Below are 21,189 nucleotides of genomic sequence, written 5' to 3'. Positions count from 1 at the left end.
GGGTCGGTTTTGTGTTTCTTTTGTTTTGTTTTTTTTTCTTGTGTGAACTTATTAGATAAATTTCAACTGCTGAAGAAACAATTCATTTTTAACAAAGTCATACCCACTGCTTAAAAATGGATCGTTCTGCTGTATTAGGACCTGGATAAAAACTTGATTCTTTGAAACGAAGATTTGTTACACATTGCACATCTCTTAATCTGACCGTGCCCTAAACTGAAAGTCAGATCTTTATGTTCTGATATAGTTTTCTTTTTTCTCATCCTCCCTGTTTATCCACTTTAACCTTCTTTAGGTAAAACAAATTGAGCATTACCCACCACATAGTCAAGGTTCATTTTTGTGTGTACTAAGAACTAAACTTAGTATATTACACTTAGAAATGTCAGCAAAGACTTTGGAGTTGTGACAAATATTTGCCAAACACGTTCATCCCAACCCTGCTCTCACAGCAAATAACAACAGGAAAGGTGCCATAACCAGCAGTCTTGGGATTCTACCATTGTCAAGAACAAGGCTACTGTAATTGCATCAGGTTTAGAGACATAGCAGATCTTATGATTACTCTAGTGGACAGGAACTCTGAGAGCAACTAGCCTGTATTCTTCATTCAGGATGAGGTAGGGACTCTGGAATTCTGTCTAAAATAACATGTTATTTGTTTATCTTGAAATTCCTGTTCTGATGACTTGTTAGCCTGGTACTTCAACTTTGGCTCTAAACAAGTAGAGTATCTAAGGATATGATATGAAAAATTTACATTACCGTGCATCCAGGGAGGTGATTTTCCTGCTCTGCACTGTGCTGGTGTGGCCTCACTTTGAGTACTGAGTGCAGTTTGGGCTCCACAGTATGAGGGACACAAAAATATTGGAGAATGTTGAGAGGAGGGCAACAAGGATGGTAAAGGGTCTGGAGGGAAACTCTTATGAGGCTGAAGTCCCTTGGTCTATTCAGCCTGGAGAAAAGGACAGAGGGGAGACCTCATTGCAGTCTATGACTTCCTGGCAAGGGGGAATGAAGGGGAAGGTACTGATCTCTCTTTGTTGACCAGTGATAGAACCTGAAGGAATGGTATGAAGCTGCAACCGGGGAGGTTTAGGTTGGATTTTAAGAAGAGGTTCTTTCCTGAGAGGGTGGTTGGACACTGAAACAGGCTACCCAGGGAAGTGGTCATGACACCGAGTTTGACTGAGTTCAAGAAGCATCTGGACAATGCACTCAATCACATGTTCTGACTTGGCTGGCCCTGTGTGGAGCCAGGAGATGGACTCAATGATCCTTACGGATTCCTTCCAACTCAGGATATTTTATGATTCTATGATCTCCTTTCCCCCTTCTACTGACTTTTTCTGCACATCCTTTCCCTTGGTAACCTAGAAAACTAATTTGCATACAAATACATTTTCAATGTTTTAATTTTACTAGATAATATTTCCAAAATTTCTTAAATCCTGTGGATTTTCAATGAACTTCCTGAGTAATATTTTAAAAAAACATTACTGATACAAAGACTACCTACCATGATGCTCAGCACTACATGAACTAGCTCAAGATCAGTTATGCTGTGGAAGTAGGTGTTCAGAGATCTTTAAACAGTGACTGGAGGAGGGTTAAGTGTCTAGGCTAGGGAACTAATAGCTAGAAGGCAAGTATATCAGCATATCATTATTTCCTTTGAGGAATCTTGCATGGTCACTAAAACTTCAGTCAGACGCAACTTATCCTACATACCTTACAGATTACTTATTTGATTCATGAGAGGGGGAAGAAAGCAGTAGAATGTTCTACTTGGTCTGTAGAACGTTCTCGCAGGACATGGAAGGCCTGGGGTACTTTTTTCTCCATACTTAGCATCCCTGAATTTGCAAATCTGTTACAAATTCTCTCAGCTGTATATTTTACAATGGGATTTATAAAATTAGCTTGATGCTCTAGTTAGTAGATTACTTGACTGTGTGATTGCATGTCACCTAATACTTTGTTGTAATCAATAATTAACATGTTATTGTTTACTCCATAGTTAGTTGAAAATCACCATCTTGATCTAGCTGCTGTTAAACTTTTTCATTGGTCCATTAGGAACAATACAAGCCTCTGTCATGTATGTAAGTAAGAAAGTCAGTTTTATGAATGTAACCAAATGCAGTTACATTTGAGAAATCAATAATTACCTTTCTATGACTCTGAACACTAAGAACTTCCTCAATGCTAAATCTTTCCCACCACCGCTCAGAGTGAGTAGAGCTGCAGATTGAAACAAGCTCACTCTCCCCCACACCGTGCTTTTGTCGAAGAAAGATCTGGGCCTTCATCACTGGGCCATGAACTCACTATGCTGGAAAACGCCAGATAGTTAGGACTAGGCATTAGGAGGGGCACAGGCACTGCCGCCTCATCACTGGGGTTTTGCTGGGCTGAAATGGGGTCCTGGTCTTGGGCACAGGGTTGTCCCAGGTAAGGTTCATCTGGGAGAGTGAAGTTTCCTTGGAGCCCTGACAGGTGAGATGATTCCTCCCTTTGGATCCTAACTTAAACATCTAAAATTCTTCCATGATTTTTCTCTTGCTTACTTTCCATTTACCTTGACTATGATCATTTATATGATTTTGATACGCAGTAAGGCAAAATAAATACTGCATCTAATTGTTATTCCAGGTGTTATCAGATACTTTTATCAGATAAATAGCACTATTTGCAAAGTTATATAGAAGTAGCCTAGCATTATTTCATATCTGCTTTGATCAGCAACATTTAACTGGTTTTCTTCTCTCATTGTAGGAACTGTTGAGCATCATTAGGGTTTTATTTTGTCATTTAATGCCAAAGGCAGAAATGCACATACATTTGTGTACTTCTCAGTAGTTTTAGTAGTTCATAGATAGTATTTAAAGAAAAATATTACTGTTTTGTTGGTTTGTTTTTTTTTTGCTTTCTATTCTTTTTGGGGAACCTGGTACATCTGTAATAGAGCTTCATTCAGCCTAATTAGCATCCCTAGCAGAAACAGAATCTTTGGTCCAGGGCTTCATCACATAAAGTATTTACTATTGTAATCCTTTGTCAACGAGACTTTTTTATCAATTCTTGTAAGACTTCAGGCTATGTAGAAATGCTGATGTTTGAAATTGGACTAGAACAAGATTAAATCAGAGAAAGATTAAATCTCAGTATCATGGTTTTGTATAATATCCATGACTACACATCAAGTTTGGTTCTAATGTAAAACCTTTTCTGCAAAATTTAAAACTATGTAATCCCTATCCTTAAAAACTGTAAAGTGGGGGGAAAAAAAAATCAGTTTACTGTATTAATACATTCAAATATGCAACTGACCATCATGGAAAAAAAATGTCCTGAAAATTGTTTTACAGTAATTAATGTTGAAATTGATGACACTGAGGTTTTTTTTTTATTAGTGACATTTTATATCCATTTTTAAAATTTGTGCCTTAACTTTTCTTTCCTTTTCTAAGTGTTAAATATAGTTTAATTTATGTGCATACAAAAAAAATTCAGCAAATGGTCATATACATACTGTGAAGTTTAATTTGAACCTGACTTTAAAGCATTTGGGTTTTTCCTTTGTCATGATTGGGGAATAAAAAAGTAAACAAATAACTTATCAAGACCATAACTTTATTAATTAAAATAGTTGAAAAAAAAAACAAACCACCAACCAAAAAACCCACAAAAATACCTCCTGTGCAGATATGTTCTTCATTTTTAAAAAGTACTTTAATTTTTAAGTTCTATGTTCTTTCTTACTAAACTGTGTGGAAGATATACCAACTCAAAAACAAGGAAAGAATTTGGTGTTTCTTTTTCCCTACATTATTCATCAGTAGTACCTGGTTCATTACAATTAGTCCTTAGGTGATGGGAAATGTGATGTAATAAATTGTTTATCAGGCTGAATTTCAGTTAAAAGAAATATTATCACAAATTTATTCCCTTGATTTTTATTAGTATTTATCCTATAGCAGCCAGACCTCACTGCTGCAAAAGTAATATTGCAATGTCTTCCATGCATCATCATTCAACATCTGACAGAACTGCTTTCACAGCACAGGCAAGCTTGGCTGAAATATAATTTATTTCACAAAACCAAGAGGTGGAAAATTAATCATAAAACTGATAGTTTACTCTCTTCATGAGGGGGACACCTTAGACTCAGCAGGCTAATTGGAATCATTCTGTTGTCATGTGCCCTGCCTTCCCCAGGGCAGTATTTCTCAAACTTTTCAGATAAATTTCACTTTCTTTATGAAAGGATATTAAAACACCTATAAAGAAAAAACAAAACAAAACAAAACAAAAAAAACAAACCAAAAACCAAAAAACCAACCAGCCAACCCCAAACCCAAACAACAAAACCAAAAAATCCCCTCCCAACAAAAAAATCCCAAACAACAACAACAAACCCCACAATTTTCATGCCAGAAGCCTTTCCAGTGATGATGTGGAGAGGATTTATTAAGTGAATGTGAACAACCATGAAGGTACATAGAAGAAGGGCATAAGAGGTGTGCTCAGGGAAGAAGTGGGTACTGGCTGGCTGTTGCAAAGAAAGGCCACAAAGGGGGCATTGTAAATGATAGCTGCATCAACTGAGTGGATGGACTAGTTGTGTAAAAGGTAATTTCCTAAGTTAATCAAAAAGGTGTGAACATCTTCCTGAACTTGTTACACGGAAGAGGGAAAAATTTATATGTGGATCAGCCCAACATGGAGTACCACAGCAGCAAAACCAAACTGAACTTTGACAAAAGCAAGGAAGTGGGGCTAAATTCAGCTCACAGATTCATTCCTAGTAATTGGGGATGCCCAGCATGGTGAAGGTGAACACATAAAAGCTAATAAAAGGGAAACACGCAAAACCTAAAAGGACCATGTTACTTAGAAGGAATATAGAGACAGTCTGCATACACAGAAGAATGGCATTCAGAAAGCAAAAACCCACGTGGAAGGGATGTGAAAAGAAACAAGAAGGGCTTTGACAGGTTAATCAGTAGTAAAAAGATGTGGTATGTTTACCCTAGCTGGAAGCAAGGTCCTCACCGAAGCCACTTTATCACTTCCTTCCTCAGCAGGACAGGGAAAGAAAAATACAACAAAAAGCTGATGGGTTGAGATAAAGACAGGAAAAGATCACCAATTATTGTAGTGGGCAAACCAGACTCAATGGGCCAGGGAGGAAGTAATAATTTATTACAAAACAAATCAGAGTAGGGTAATGAGAAATAAAGCCAAATTTTAAAAACGCCTTCCTCCCACACCTCGCTTCTTCCCATCCTGATTTTCTCTACCTCCTCCCCTCCAGTAGTGCAGGGGGACATGGAATGGAGGTTATAGTCAGTTCTTCACATATTGTCTCTGCTGCTTCTTCCTCCTCAAGGGGAGGACTCCCACTCTTCACTTGCTACAGCATGGGGTCCCTCCCTTGGGAGACAGTTGTCCATGAACTTATCCAATGTGAGTCCTTCCCACAGACTGTAGTTCTTCAGGAATGGCTCCAGCATAGGTACCTTCCATAGGGTGCAGTGCCTCAGGAAGAAACTGTTCCAGTGTGGATTCCCCATGGGGTCACACGTCCTACCAGAAAACCCACTCCACTATGGGCTTCTCTCTCCATAGGAACACAAATCCTGCCAGGAACATGCTCCAGCTTAGGCTTCCCATGGGGTCACAGCCTGCTTTGGGCACATCCATCTATTCCAGCATGGGGTCCTTCACAGCTGGATATCTGTTCCACCATTAACCTGCACGGGCTGCAGGAGGAATCTGCTTTACCATGGTCTTCTCCATGGACTGCAGGGAAATCTCTGCCCTGACTCCTGGAGCACCTCCTCCTATTCCTACTTCACTGACTTTGGGATCTACAGAGTTGATTAACTTTTTCTTACTTCTCTCTCCCATTGTAGTGGCACAGGTTTTCCCTCCCTCTTTTTAACTATGTTATCCCAGAGACACTGTCATTGTCACCAAATGACTTGGTCTTGACCTTCACCCACAACAGGTACATCTTGGAGCCAGCTGGCATTGGCTCTGTTGGACATGGGAGAAGCCTCTAGTACTTTCTCACAGAAGACTTTCTGTAGCCCAGCTGTTAGCAAAACCTTGCCACGGGCATCTGATAAAGAAAATTAGGGAAAATATGGGCCTGTTGTTCAATGGGATGAGGGATCTGCTGACAAGGGAAACACAAAATGCCATGATATTCAATGTCTTATTTTCCTTGGTCTTCACTGGTAATATTCATCTTTGTCATAGGAAAGTATGGAAAAATGAAAACAACTGTAATGGAGGAGGCTCACGCAAGAGTATATTTTCATAGACTGGCTGTACACAAGTCCATGAGACCTGTTATTGTGTACACACAGGTGCTGAGGGAGCTGGTGAATGTCATTGTCCATGGTCTGTAAGAGTATCTTGAAAGTGAGACTCTGCTTCACTGAGATTACCCAAACAAGGGTCTTTTCAGTGCAAAGTGGATTATAAGTAAATGGGGAAGCAAAACCACATAGGGACACAAAGCTAAAAGACAAGGTATAACGTAGACAAAATAAAAAGCCAAAAGACTCCATGTGGAGTCTTTTGTGTGACTCATGTGGCTCCATGGGCCACTAAGAAACTGCAAACACAGATTTGGAGAGGGCAAAGGTGACTTTGTAAATTATAAGAAGGAGAAAGAAAAAAAAAAAAGAGGAAAACTCAAATATTTGATGGAGAATCTGTGGGACTGGGTGTAACTTAAAAAAGCAATGTTTTGAGGAATGGGGCTGAGGAGCAGGAAAGCGGGGAATAGGTATAAAGGAGTATAAAATGTGCCAGTCACTGTGGCCAGACAGTACGCTTTTCTGATAGCTTTCTACTTGATCACTAGAGTCTTTCCTATCTTCTTATTAAATACTTCTTAGCTATCTGTCTGGGTAATCTCTCTACACCTTATGTGTGTGTGTTAGAACTAAGTGCTAGCTATTGGAGGACCAGAGTGGCTGTGGACCACATAAAGGAGTCAGACAGGGGATGTATGTACATCCAGACATGTAGTGCCATTAATTAGAGTAAGTGGGTCTTCTGCAGCAGTAGTTGGAGATTCCATTGGTCTCCTGAACATGTCATAGAATCATAGAATTTACTGAAGTAGATTTTTCCTCCAGTGGACAACTTTTTCATCTGGTCTTGATCTTATCTTGAGCCAACTGTTCTCCACCTCTATTGGCTTAGCTAAATGTAGCAATTATAATTTGGAAATTGAACCAATAGATGAATATCACTTTAGTTCTGCCCAGCTGAATATCACTTCATCCAAGCCCATTATGGCTTATGCTTAACCATCAGAGTAAAAGGAATGTGAGCGAGGATAACATGTGACACTGCAGATGAAAGTAGGAGAGGAGTTATTACTCTTCCACAACTTAAGCTCTCCTAGAAAAACATTTTTAAAAAGAACTTAACTTTTTTTTTTTCTTCCTCCCCAGCAAATTTAAAATAGTTTTGTCTTTCAACTTTATTTTCAGGAAAAAAGTTTCTTGCATTATTTGTACATAAGGTTCTTGCTGGGATTTAGGAGTTTATGTTTCCCCAGTTCTGGATAATTCCTACAAAATTGCAGGCAACTTCAGTTCTTCTACCTAAGAAGAATGATTGGACCATATGATCTGAAGAGGTCACTTTGAATGTCTAACATTCTGTGATTTCAAAAAAATACTGGGTTTCACCATGTTACAAAACAAATATGTTGTAAATCCAATTCAATATATTTATGTATGAATAAAAGCCATAGTACTTTTACCACACAGATAGCATAGCATACTCTAAAGACTGAGTTTGTGTTTTTTGGGTATTTTTTAAATCATCTATTGACAGAGATAGAGTCAATTGCGATACTTCAATAATAGCATGTGATGGAGTCACTCACCCTTTCATGTCAACATCTAATAAACAGGTCTTGTCATACCTAAGAGTTTTAAAGGAATTTGAGTTTACTCCTGCATAAGCCTGAACACATCATCTACATCTTGGAACACTTCTCAGTTATACCACCTTCTCAAGTTAACAACTCTGAGTCGAGGAGGCTATAGTGGGTTTCTGAGGGTGTTCATGCAAACCAAGACAAGTAATCTGACATTTAAATTCAGAGGCTATATATGGGAAAAAAAGTAAATGTAAAAGAAACTAACTTCAGTTAGTCTACATCAAATATTCATGTTTTCACAATAAGACAATATTGTTCATTCATTGGAAGGAAAGCTAGGTGAAAATAATCCGGTACTTTCAAAAAGAAGAGGATACATTAACTGCATAGAAGATTTGTTCACTTAACTTTATATAACACAGCAATTTATTCTTACTTATATGTGGCAAAGTTCATGGGTCTGAACATAACTAATATATTATTGGCAACCTCCATTGGTTATACTGACCCCTTAGCCCTGCATTTATAAAAAGGTTTTTGGGTTGTTTTTTTTTTTTCTTTGAGTTAATACATAATGGTTTCAGGCAATCCCAAATCTCTAAATAAATAAAAAATTCAAAGTTGAATTTTATTGCTTCTGTTCTCCATTGCCTCACATTCCATACTGTAAAAATATTTGTTATTTATATTTGTCACTGCTAAGTTATTGATTCTCACCAGTTTTGACTGATTTAGAAGGGAGTTTACTTTTTCAGTGTAACATCATTACTAGTATTCTTATAATTAATGCCAAGCTTGATGTTTATTCTTCAGAGTAAAATTGAAGAAAAAAAAAAGAAATTAGAAAAAAAAATACTTTCTGAATCTGAAATATCTTCAAGCTAAGATCACTGAAATAGAAGTTGCAAACACATAAAAATAGCATTGAAAAAACATAGCAAAACCGTGTCTTTGAAGCATACCAATATCTTGAAAATAAATAAATTAAAATTTTAAGTTAAATTCTACCTGAAATACTATGTATCATCATAACAGGTCTACTCTTTGGATGAAGCGACTGGGTTTATTTTTGTCTGAATCTGACAGCAGTTCTGGGTATTATTTGCTTCTTCAACCACCCTGTACACTTCATGAATCAGGCTTCACTGACTCTGGCTTTCACAACCCTCCAACACTGCACACTCAGACTTTGGCCCACTGAGCATCACTGACACACTATCTCAAGCACTGTGTCATGCAACACATAGCTTTTGTATCATACTGTAAAATCACTAGTCTGACAATATCAGACACAATTTTCAGAGAATTTAAAGCTTTTTTAAGTGAAAAAAAAAAAAAAAAACAACCCCAAACTCTCAGGGAAGACCTAAACAGAATGATAGTAAGTGTGTGCAATCTACTCTGAAAACTTTGGCCTGGTGACCAAGAAGAGCTTCTTGATATGTCTTTATTTAGGAATATAGACATATACTCTGCTGATGTCACTGTACTACGGTCCTTTTCATGACAAAGAGCTGTCCTGCTTCTGATGCTTTTTAAGCATGAGTCCAACCTCTTCTGAAACATTTCTTTCTTTCCTGATTTATTCAGTAGTCCCACAGCTTTGATTTGTTGCTCATTCCATATTATATGTTCTTGAAATCTGTTTCTTAAGGCATCAGTCTGGCCTTGACAACTCCAGGAGATGGTCATGTACAGTGGAGATAGGCACAAAAGCATGAGCACTGCCTCACTTTATACCTTGGGACATTCTCCTGCACTCCCACTAATGTTCCACATTATGCAATATTGAAATTCTGACCTTCCAGTGAACATTGGTAGCAAGGCTTGTTGATATTAAATAGTCAATGCAGCATTACTCAAAGGTCAAATTCTACCCATTTATCTACTGTTCTAAGAAGTATTTGTAGCTTTAAACTTGTTGCTCAGTATCAGCCTTACTTCTTAAATCTTTTTTTTTTTTCCTGTTCTTTCTGTCATTTACTTCTTATGAATGGTAATCTTCCTTCTGTCATAATGCCTGACTTTACATTTGTTTGCACAAATTGTGCAGTAATAGCATCTTCTCAGAAGATTTTCCTTTTGACTTTATTGAACTTTACACAGGTAAGATGACTAATGAAGACTCAGGTCTGATCCACACTGGGATAAACTGCAGAAGACAAGGGCAAGAAAACTTTTTTCTTAATTATTTTTCTCTATTTAGTCTCAGTAAGAAAAAACCAAAGCCTTTCTGCCCCAAAATAGCACCTCTTTGAGACACAGGAATTTATTTCTTTCCTTTAACAGAAATAAATATTTATAAATTAATGTATTATATAAAAATCTGAAATCTTATGTGGCAAAACCTGTGATTCATTTAATCCTCAAGCAAAAGAGCAACATGAAGGTTTCTGTAAGATGAGGTGAATGAATCATTAAGAAAAGAATGTGTCACTTGGCCCATTTAAAAGTTACTCATGTTATTACAGAGAATGCCTCATCTTTAGACCATAATGTCATAACATTTTTTTACAGTGATTTTAATGGACACTTCAAAATCTGTTTAAAGATTCTTTTAGTCACAGTTAGAAGAAACCTGAACAGCTTGACTATAAACCTGTAAGTATTTTAGAATAACAAAGTAAATAAATAAATAGGTTCAACATATTTTACTGACAAGATGCTTACTGCAATTGAAGTTACATTATAAAGTAATTAAAACCCTTAGTCAATTATCTGTGATTAAAAGGGCATTTTCAAAAAAATAAAGCCATAAAACTATTTTAGATTCTATCAAAATCTGTATCAAGACTTCCTTTGACTTACATTTATACTGTATCAGGAATATTCTTTTCATTGTTGAAATGCTGACTATCTTAGTATTGTCATTTGTTGGTTTCCCCTAGAAGCACATAAATGTTCTTTCATAAAATCATGTAATCATAGAGTCCTAACATCATAGAATGGCTTTGGTTGGAAGACACCTTAAACATTCTGCTCCTCGAATCACAACCCTCTGGGCTCGGTCCGACAGCCAATTCTCAACCCACCTCACTGTCCACTCATCTATCCCATGCTCTCTCAGCTTTGCTATCAGGATGTCATGGGAGACAGTATCAGAAGCCTTGCTGAAGTCAAGGTAGATGACATTCACTGCTCTCCCTCCATCTACCCAGCTGGTGAAGATATCATAGAAGGCTACAAGATTCGTCAAGCACAATCTCCCCTTGGTGAATCCATGCTGACTACTCCTAATGACCTTCTTTTCTTCCAACTGCTTGGAGATGGCATCCAGAACAAGCTGTTCCATCACCTTTCCAGGGACAGAGGTGAGGCTGACTGGCCTATAGTTAATCGGATCCTCCTTCTTGCCCTTTTTAAAGACTGGAGTGACATTGGCTATCCTCCAGTCTTCAGGCACTTCTCCTGTTCTCCAAGACCTGTTGAAGATGATAGAGAGCGGCTCAGCAATCACTTCCACCAGCTCCCTCAGTACACATGGATGCATCCCGGCAGGGCTGATGGATTAGTGTGCATTGATCCCTCTGAGATGCTCCTGGACCACCCCCACCTCAACCAGAGGGAAGCTCTTCATTTCCCAAACTCTCTTTCTTTCTTCCAGGATCAAGGTGTCCTGAGGGGGAGTCTTTGAAGTGAAGACCAAAGCAAAGAAGGCATTCAATATCTTCACTTTTTCAGCATCCCCCATTACCAGGACACCCCCCTCATTCAGTAGGGGACCCACATCATCGCCCATCATCGTCTTACTGTTCATATATCTAAAAAACCCCTTTTTATTATCCTTTATATCCCTCACCAGCTTTATTGCTATGTGGGCTTTAACCTTCCTAGTTGCGTCCCTGCAGGCCCCCTTCAGGTATTGGAAGGATGCTCTAAGGTCTCCCTGGAGCCTTCCTTTCTCCAGACTGAACAACCCCAAGATCTTTCTGAACTTTTGGGGGCCTAATAGCTTTGGATACTGTATTGCATTTTTATGTTTGTGCAATATTCAATAGACTGGCATCTGAGTCCCAAATGAGGCTTGTAAATGCAATGGTAGTGTAAATATTTACAACTATATTATCCAGCCAGAATAATGGAATACACACACAAATATCTGAGGAGTGTACACAGCCAGAGAAAAGGATTCATATCAATCTGTATTAAAATTCATGCCCTGTTCTTCATTGAACCGTTTATTTACAGACATGAAAGAAAAGGAGTGTAAGGTAAGCTCGTCTAGTGAGAAACATTTAAGACTTTTGATTTGGTGTCCAAAGTCTTTTTATTTTATTAAGTAATAACTTCTAAAGACTAATGTAATTTTGATATTTAATATTGCCATTATGACATTTTGGCTTGGCTACATTCTGGTTTTGATTGTTTGTGGATTTTTTTTATAATCTTTCCTGGTCCTCATTGTAAATGTTATATTAGCTTTAAAAAATATTTTATATGAATTCTAATCATATTATTTCTAAACGCACTGTATGACTACTGTTTTTTACCATACCCTTCCATTTATCATCATGGTGTTATTGTTCCACTAGTGCTCACTCTCAAATTGTGTGAATTATCCTGGGAATGCTACATCTTTTTCATATAATTCTGATTTTGATTTATCTATTATTTTAGGTTTAGGAGGAGGTAAAAGCATTTAATCATGGTGCTTCTTAAAAGCATTAGATTTACATTTGGATCTATTTTCTATTTCTCCTGGGGTTTGTAGGTGGTGTTCTTAGTCAAAGGCAGTGAATTACCTGACACTGAATACCCCTGTACTGTCATACTTACTCCTCAAAATAAAAAACATCACATGCTTCCAGTGTGATTCTTATACAGTTTGTAAGAGAACTGGCAGGCACCTTTGAAAGACTGACTCTGGACATCACCTTTACATCAGGATTAATAAATAAATAACAAAAAGGTGAACCCAAAAAATTATTTTCAATGAACCTGAGAGCCCATAGGTCATTAGATTTATAGTTGACTGAAAGACTTACACATTGGTGTTTTATTCAGCTTTTAAAATGTGCGGGCAAGTTTGAGAGATTTTTAGACAGTGTCAATGGGAAGAGGAAGACAAGGGCAGCTGTACAAAAACCATTACTGTCAGGAGGTGTTCTGCAGCATTAAGATGTACAGTGCATAGAAGGGACTTGTCTGCAGAGTTGAAGATAGCACTAAGAGCTTCAGATTTCTAATAGGGTTTCAGAACAGTACAACAAAGAGCAGATAGCTTTGCTATAAATATGAACTACAAAGATGCCTTTCAGTCCATTAGTGCCAAAAGAAAATCTAAAAAGACCAATTTCAGCAATTTTTGTGCATTAAACAATTTAAAATACTACAGGAAGGAGAGTGGGTTGTGACACAACTAGGGTTAGACTAGATAGCTGTAGGTTTCTAAAGCACACTTCATTCAATCACTCTTTTGTAGGCTGCATTAGCTTCCCAGTTTGGGTTAAGTAACATTATAGACTTACAGAAATTAGGTTAAAAGATCCTTTGTATGGGTTAGGAGGTCAACTACTCACAAAAGTTAAAATAAAAAGCTACAATAAAGGTTCTTTCTGGGACCTTAATTTGGTCCTTCTGTGGACGTATAGTGTTTAATTAGATGCTCTCATAGGATTTTTCCAGAAGGTCCCTGAAGCACTGAGTATACGGAGGAGGCCATGCTTACTTGGCAAGCAACAGCTCAATAATTTCCTTCCTTTTCTCCGAGAAGCATATGCCTTATTTATGACACAATATTCAAATCAGATTCAGAATACAGGAACAATTCCTCCTGGAGTCGTTTCATGCTCCACTTTACTGTAATATACAATATTGCATTAAATAATAGTGAATGCAAGTTAGTGATATCCTTGTGAGATAAGTATGCATCATTCTCTCCACTGTACAAAGGAGGAGCAAAGGCAGAGATATTATCCTGTGTTTTGGAATTTAATTTGATAGACATGATCTGATTTTTCATATATAAAAAAAAAAAACCTGAACAAAAAAACCCAAAACACTAAATTGCAATTTATCTGTTCAGATTACAGAAAAAATAAAAACAAACCTCAATACATATATTTCAGTACCAGCTTTTATTGTACATTTTGGCAGCCAGGGTTGTAAAAGATGATTAGTCTCAAGAATCTGGGATAAAATTCATGTTATCCATGTTTAAAGGTGTGATTCAGACCCACAGTCCAGACCCAGTTTTAAATGTCCAAATCTAGACACATTGAAGTTAAGGTCCTGAGCTGTTATTGTCATAAGTGAAGCTCTGAAGAACTTTTTCCCAAAGCATAGAATAAAAGACTCACAGAATGGTTTGAGTTGGAAGGGACATAGTTCCCATGCTCCTTGGACAGGGAAAGGACAATCCCCCTTGGACAGGTAGGAACACCCTCTAATAGACCAGATTGCCCAAAGCCCCATCCAATCTGGCCTTGAACATTTCAGGGAGGGGTCATCCACAACTTCTCTGGGCAGCCTACTCCAGTGCCTCACCACTCTCACAGTGAAGAATTTTCCCCTAATCTCTAATCTAAATCTACCCTCTTTTAGTTTAAAACCATTAAACTATTTGCTCTTGTAAGTAGTCCCTCCCCAGCTTTCCTGTAGGCCCTGTTTAGGTACTGGAAAGCTGCAAGAAGGTGTTCCCAGAGCCTTTTATTCTCCAAACTGAATAATCCCAACTGCTTTAGCTTGTCTGAGGAGAGGACCTCTAGCCCTCTGGCTATCTTTGAGACCCTCCTCTGGGTTCACTCCAACAGATTCATGTCTTTCTTCTGTTGGGAACCCCAGAGCTGGACATAGTTTTCCAGGTGAGGTCTTGCAAGAGTGGAGTAGCAGATAAAGAATCACCTCCCTTGACCTACTAGTCACAGTCTTAAGTGTCATTTGAAATATCTTAAGCCATATGAAACCTCTGCTTAGGACACGGATTCATGGAAGGAGTCTACCTGTCTGTGCTGGCATCTGGCATACAGTTCGGATTTGCAAGGGCATCTCAATGGCATTAGATACTTCTACGTACACAAGGATGAATCTCATGCCCAGTAATTTTGAGGGAAGCTAGAGACCTGTCAGTTCATCCTAAAAGTTAAATAGGGAATCACTTCATCAGGATCCAGTTGACTGAAAGTGTAGGTGTCAACTGCTGGATTAGTGATGTTGAGCAATTGCTGTTCCAGGAGAACATGTACTATGTAGGTGCTCCATCATATCTGCCAGCCACCTGTAAAACTGTCAAACACTGTTCAGATTTTCAAACTGAATGGATACCCATATATAAATAGCTGAGTTGAGTCCCCTAGAACATGATTGAGTTCATCTTGAGAATGACAGGAAACATAAGCTTTCTGAATTTATACCTGAAGTGGGTTGTTTTGGATATTTAAAGATGGAGGAAGTATTTTCTACTATGAGCCTTGAAGAATGTGCCACATTGGGGTAGATTTTGGGGGTTTTGGGGGGGGGGGGGGGGGTGTTGTTTTTGTTTTGTTTTGTTTTTCTCTTGAGATGACCAATATTGCTTTGTTTAGTCCATGTTTCTCCATCAATCAAATTCCTTCCTGATTCCAGCTCCCCTGTTTTTTTCTATTACACACACACAGAGCAGTACAGTCTTCTGGCTTCTTATTTTTATGCACACTCCAGTAAAATCTACTTGATACTACGTTGACCTGCTCCTAGCAAATATTTTTACTTCTTTGCTCAACTAATTCTTGTTTCAGTAAGATGTTCTGTCTTTTTGTTTCAGGTTTGTTGCCTCAGGATACTCCCTTTTTCTCTTTGGCCCTGGTTCATCATCAGGTTCCTGTGCCTTATTCATTCTTCCCTTCCCTTCTTGAAGATTGAATCTAACCGTTTCTGTCTTTAGCATTGTGTACCTTTAACATTGTGTCCTGGTTTTGGTCAGGATGGAGTTAAATTCATTTGTAGCAGCGGATGTAATGCTGTGTTTGGGAGTTAAAATGGGAGCAGTGCTGATAACACCCTGATGTTTCTAGTTGCTGTCAGACAGCCAAGGACTTTCTCAGCTCTTCAGGAGAAAGGAGGGGCGAAGCCAGGACAGGTGACCCAACTGGCCAAAGAGAGTATTCCACGCCTGTTACGTCCTGCCCAGGATATCGGGGGCTGATGGGAGGAAGGCCTGGGGCGGCTCCGGGAAACGCAGTTCTTGGGGGGATGGTCAGGTTCCGGGACGGCTCTGGGTGGCACGGCCTGAGTTGTGTGATTTGGTGAGAAACTGTATTGTGTATCAACAGCTTCATATATTTTTGCTCTAAAGTCCTGTTAGAATTGTTATATTGTATCTTTCTGTTATCTTAGTAAACTATCCTTATCCCAACCCACGGGCCTCTTAATTTCTTGGTTTTGGGGTTATTTGCCCCTTCCTTTTCCCTTACCTTACCTTTCCCCCCTCCCCCCCCTTCCCTCTTTCCCTGCTCTTTTCCTTTAAGGAGCAGGCAGCTGCGTGGATCTTGGCCCTCAGCCGGGGTAAAACCACGACACATTTTGACGTCTCTTGTTTCCCACTATGAGAAACTATAGAAAAGTTAATGAAATAAGAAGAAAGTGCTAACTGCTAAAAGCTGTGGTACCTGAGTTCGTTCTGGGTCACAAAGAGCAAAATCAGTAATGAATAAGGAAATACTTTTTTTACTCTCATTCCTAGCCTCATGTAGGCTGGCATTTTCCAAGGATAGATCTATTGTGGCAATTCTCAGGCAGAATGGCTAAATTTTTGAAGTTTTAAATAATCTCATGTTACCATCAAATAAATTGTTAATTATATGATAAATACTATCAGTCTTGCCAATAATATATTTTCACATCAACTGCCAGAATCTCTGTGGGAAAGAGAATAGAGAGGAATCTGAAGGATACCTTAACCAATATATTTCAGCATGTTATCATGCCTCCATAGAATGTTATGTTTATTTTTCCATAAAATTAACAGGGAAAAAGAAAAAAAGAATTATCTTAGATTTTTTTGTTGTTGTCGTTGTTGTTCTGAATATTTAGTGGCCCAATTACAGACCTACTTACACCTTTATTTTTGATTTTTTTATCTCTGTCTGTCTTCTGACACAAAAAAGAGCAAGAAACTGATGACACTGCATTCACAGTTTTTAACTGCTATGTTATATTTTATACTGTGTTAACTCTTTGCTCACACTTTGGAGCTGTTCAAAACAGATCTAGGAAGCAAGCTACCACCCAAGCAATGTGATCTTCAGGAGACTTTGATCTTATTCTCTGGACTTCATTCATCTATCATTATATATGAATCTTTCAAAATCACTTCTTTATGTTATCTCTTATGCTGAAGAGTCACACATTCATGGCCATATCATGGTTAAAGAGTAGAACATACACACACACACATAAATAACTAACCAAAAACCAACAGCAAAACACCTGGTTTTTTGAATGTCTGAATTTACCACTTAATTCAGTTTCCAGAACATGAAAATAAATACTCCCTGAGGTAATTTTTTAATGCAGACCGACAAGGTGCTGGTCCATAGAGACAGGAGTAACCCATAGGCTTGCTGGCAAATAGGCTATTTCCTTGTACATACCTTGCATGTGCCATAAACTCTCAAATATTAATAGATGCCTCCATTAGTTAACAGATTTGAACCCATGACTGAACCCATTGGGTTCCATATCATGGATGTATCAAAATGGTTAAAGTCAGTGTCTTTTTGTGAGCTAGATTCTAAAGGACTATCATGGTTAGCGGAGATGTAGTGAAAATTGTCAGTAAAGTATACTGCATCAATAAACTTACGTATTTACTATGTTTCTAATTGTAATAAACCCATACCTTATAAGGCACTTTAGATCATACTGAAAGTTAGCAAGCAAAAACATACAGAAGAAAATTACTGGAACCATTTGTCTGATTTTTCCAACAGAGTTATTTAGCAATGCCCTAGTACAGTTTGCAACATTATAAGTAGGTAAACAGATGCCAATTATCTCCCTTAACTCACTATTGAAAATTTAGCAACACTTCCAGAAGCCAAATCCGTCAATATTCTGGTTCAAGATAACAAAAGGTTTGCAGGCAAAATGGGTTATATAGCAGGTTGTTTAAAATGGGAACACATCATTATCCCTGAAAAATAATGTAATACAAAGTAAGCCACAAGGATAACCATAAGACAAGCATTGTCTCTTAGTGACATAATTTTAGCTTAAATATTCCTAAAACTAAATGAAGGAATTGGATCAAGGGAGAGGAAATGTCTGTTGCCAGAAAGCAACATACCACGTCTGATTGAGGGACATCAGGTTCATATTTCCTGTATGATATAATATAATAGAGACACCTTTAGACCACTATTAAGTGTTAATATCTATCAGATCTCTAAAAATATTTACACTTACAACATTGTCCTCTATCACTAAGAGAAATTCTGTATCTTCATTAGGCCCGTTAACTATGGGTATGTTGTCAAGCCAATTATGTTCAAGAGATTTAGCTGTGACTTTCTTATAATTCTTAAATTTCCTCATGTCACAGAGGAGAAATTACTGATTCTTACTCTTTTATAGAAGATCAACAAGTTATTGTAGGTGTGCTAGTTTGTTTAATTTTTTTTTGGTTGATTTTTTTTCCCAAAATATAAGTGGGACATTTTTAGCTGAAAAAACACACTTCTGTGCATCAAAAATATTTTCTAAGAAATCTAGGCCTGAAGCTTTTTATCTAAACTTTTGCTTATTCATATTATCCTTCAGGAAATTAATAGGATCAAAAAAGTTTAATCACACACATAACAAGAAAGCATTTTTATTTTGTGTTTAAATATATAACAGGCATATAATCATAGAATTTTTAAGATTGGAAAAGACATCTAAGATCATCAAGTCCAACTATCAGACAGTTGTTAAATATATTCTACAGGTTGTTAAATAGAATTCCTTCATAAAAGACATACATACTTATGTGACTTTTTTTTGGGGGGGGGAAGTTATGTATGTGTCAATGCCATGCTTAAATAAAGGTCATTTGAATACCACTGGATTTTTAAGAAAATTAAGACAATATAATCATCACCTAGCAACTTGGAAACAATGTTCTGTAATATGGATGGGTATTTTTTATTCATTACAAGGTAAAAAAGGAAAAGTATATTCTGTGAAATTCCTTATGGAGCAAATGCTGATTTGCAAAACACACTTATGTGCAACTGGATGTGTATTCAGAAAAAAAAAAATATCAACCAGTCAACCTATCTGGCAAATACACAAGAAAAAGGGAACAATCGAAAAACTAAGTTTCTAAATCTATTCAGGATATTTACATGTAAAAGAATTCTTAGCACCATCCATCTCAATAGAACCCTTTTGCACTGAAAAATTCATCAAAGTTAACGAAGTTAATTTAGGATTCACATTCTATTTCATTAACTTTGGGGTTTTTTTTACATACATTATGCAATGCAGAATTCAATCAAAGGAATTGACATACTGATGACCATTACAATTTGCCTTACTGCAAACTGAACATAATTCAGCTAGATAATATGAACTACTAATATTTTGCATATAGTAAAAGTTTTGGTGCTTTGCATGATAACTTTGCTACTTTCTGCTACAGGATCAAAGAACTGATCTGAAGGGAACATTGTCATATCTTCCCTCCAGGCTGAAAATGAGTAACTAGTCAAATGTAGAAGTTTTCATATTAGCACTGAGTAGTCCAAACATGTCCATAATGGGATGAAACATGTTTGTGAATATGCACGTACCACTGAATGTAACTTTTAAATATTACCTTTGCAAATAGTTCTAGAATACTACATCATTTTCTAAGAGCTACAGGTGACCAATTATTTTGTTGAATGGAGATCTCAATGAACAGTAAAATGGGGGTTTGTTGGGTTATTTTTTGGTTGCTTGGTTGGTTGGCTGTTTTTTGGGTGGTTTTTTTTGTTTTTATTAGCCTGGCATGTCTTTTTTTTTCCCAATAAGCTTTCTTTACACTTCTTCCAGCAACTATTTTTTTTTCTTCTTTCCCTTACCACCACCACCCCCTCGAAAAGACATTTGACAGTGAATTGAAGCCTTGATGTACATGTTCTTTTACTTACTTACAATGAATTAGATCTTCCATGGCAAATTCAGAATTTGTACTACTTGTGCACATCTTACACAGCAAATCATTTTGCTCTGTGATTTTTCATTTTGGAATGGGAGCCCAAATTCTCAGCCATTAAACTCTGTATTTCCAAATTCTGCAGTTTTGTGTTACAGAGCTATACTTTTTTCACCTTGCTTAACTCTCGTTTCTATTATCTGGATATACACATCTTCAGTCTTCAGAAAACTAACATCTAATTTTTTCTTATTAGAGCATTATTGTCCATGTTACACAGTTTTTGTTTTCTATTAAAAAAAACTTATACTAGCAGATATGGTCTAGTCCTTTAGAAACAACCACATAAATAAATATTTTCATATTTGCATTTCAGAAGAGTTACATAAAATTCAAATAGATTCAAACACAAAATTTCACTACATGGTGAAAATGCATTGCGGATAGAATTTTCTTTTTTCTACTCATGTTAATATGATTAAAATTGAAGTTGAATACTCAAGAGAGCAGAGGATTTAATAACACTGTTCTTTTAAAAACATTTCCAAGTAAAAGCTTGAGGATTTGGCTTGCAGGTGGAAATATTTTAGCTGCAAAATTTCCCAGCAGCTAATTTTGAGCCACTTTGATTTGATTCCCCTCATAAACTAATGCTTTGTTCATAAAATGTAAAATCTCCATGAAGATCTAAAGAACTGTAGACTTACTTAAGCCAAAATGTGTATATTTAGATTTATAAAACATACTGAGTTTTAAATTAGTTTGTTCAAAGATGTAGTATTAAGATTAAAATTGTGTTAAGAAGGGGAGAAAGAAATCAAAGTCTCAAATAAAACGATGAATCAAAATGCAGAAGTTAAACAATGTAACAATTATCATGTTCTAATGAAAAAAAAAAAACAAAAACAACCAAAACCACAATAAGAATGGTCTTCTGTTTCCCCAACAGACACCATCTTTAGCATAATATCAGTTGAGAAACATGAGAGTATGGTCAGTAATATATTTTGAGAAAATGGTGAAAAGAAGGGAGGTGCAATGATGATGCATCAGAATACCATGACAAGTGTACAGAAAATTATAAAAAAGAAAAACAAACAAACAAAAAAAACTCCAACAAAAACCACCTGTGACTTAATGCATTCTATGTGCATATATATGTGTGTCAAAC

This window comes from Gallinula chloropus (assembly GCF_964237585.1).
Source record: "Gallinula chloropus genome assembly, chromosome: 1".
Lineage (NCBI taxonomy): Eukaryota > Metazoa > Chordata > Aves > Gruiformes > Rallidae > Gallinula > Gallinula chloropus.
This window is presented reverse-complemented; position numbering follows the sequence as displayed.